Genomic DNA, 1,848 nt, shown 5'->3' on the forward strand with positions numbered 1-1,848 from the left:
GCCTGCCTGTCCTGCCCAGCCATCCCCCCCATGCCTTATCGTCCATCCCCCTGTCTCTGTGAGTGGGGCTGGGTTGGGAGCATGGCCGGGAGATGTAGCTGCTGCTTCGTGTCAGCTGCACGAGTGAGTGTCCTGTGTCTGCCCATGGGGGAATGCTCACTGCCTGCCCTGCCTCACTGTCCAGCTGCCACACAGGCCTGGCTCTGGGGCCCTGTCCACAAGATGCAGCCTGGGGGTTTCAGCTACCTCTTATGCTGTGTTGGTCAAGCCTTGGCACAGGGAGAGTTAGAGCCAAGGTTTGGGAGGAGACCAGGCCTAACCCAGAAGGGAAAGAAAGTCAGGTCCCTGGCCAAGAGTAAGAAAAAGCAATGGTGGGCCTGGGAGTTGGGTGGGGTCCTGATGGTAGAAGACAGGTATATACCATGCTTTAGGAGGGTGTGAGAAAGGAGGCTCTGAGCTCTTGGAGGTTCTCACATTTCACCTGGGATGTAACAGCTTTGCCCCATCCCCACCTCTGTCATGTGCCAAGCCTTATGCCTTACTGGACTTTGCAGAGGAGAGGGGAAATCCAGGGCCCATCTGTTAGGAGAAGGGCACAGATGGGGAATGCAGACCTGCTGTGGGACTTTCCCTCCCTCAGGTTGTCCGTGGCCAGTGTCAGTACAGAACCTCTGAAGTTGGAGAGGAGCTTAATCATTCACTAACACAAGCAGGTTCAGCTGGGACTCTGACCCTTCCTATTGAGCAGTATCTGAGATCCAGGGCGTTCTGACTTTGGCTGGCGTGTGCCTGGTGTATGTTCCTTAGCCTCACTGCGTGTCCACCCACCATAACCTATCTCCTGGCCCGGTGTGTCAGTTCCCTTGCCTCCATTCCATCCTCTGCACACTGCCAGACTAATTTTTCTAAAACTAGACTATTCATTGAACAATACATATTTGAGTACCTGCTGTGTGCTAGGACTGGAGTTTAACAGTGAGCAAAACAAACACTGTGAAGTTCACAGTTGGGAAGACAATCACACATAGATGATGACTAAGTACTATGAAAGAAATGCGGAGCATGGGAATCTTTTCTGTAGATTGGGGTGAGGGGGCTTCCTGGAAGAAGCTGCTTTTAAGCTGAGATGAGAAGGATGAACAGAGGACTCCAGCAGGGCTTCATAGTATTTCAGGAAGAGATGCTGAGACCAGAGAGAAGGCAGCTTTGTCCCAGGACCTCTGAGAAGGTAGGTCAGTGGTTCTCAACCTTCCTAATGCCACGACCCTTTAATACAGTTCCTGTGGATCACGACCCACAGGTTGAGAACCGCTGAAGTAGGTGAAGATGTGGTACAGACAGCCCAGGGCTGAGGTGAGGCTGTAGCTGTGGCAAGGACTTTGCTTTGACCAAACCGAGAGTCATGGGAAGGCAGTGCAAGTTTTGAACTGGAGGGTGACATGTCATATAAGTACTTTTGAAATACTTAAAGAGAGGTTTGAAGGGAGTACAGTGGAGACTGGTACAGATGAGAGGAGGGTACAAACTAGATGGACTCCAGAGAGATACAAGCCGTGAAATTGACCAAACTTGGTAATGGACTAAGTATGACAGTGGAGGAGAGGGAAGGGACCTTAGCAAGGCCAGTCTGGCAGGATGGCTATAGGGAGGGTGGTGTGGGGCCCCAGCTGAGCAAGGGGACTAGTGAGTTCTCTATAGGGCAGTGTTTTTCAACCTTTTTTATCTCACAGCACACTTGAAACTATACTTAAACTTTCTTTTTTTTTTTGAGACAGTGCCTCAAGCTGTCCCCCTGGGCAGAGTGCCGTGGCATTACAGCTCACAGCAACCTCCAACTCCTGGGCTCAA

Source organism: Otolemur garnettii, unplaced genomic scaffold, assembly GCF_000181295.1.
Source record: "Otolemur garnettii isolate 467f Iridium unplaced genomic scaffold, OtoGar3 scaffold00011, whole genome shotgun sequence".
NCBI lineage: Eukaryota > Metazoa > Chordata > Mammalia > Primates > Galagidae > Otolemur > Otolemur garnettii.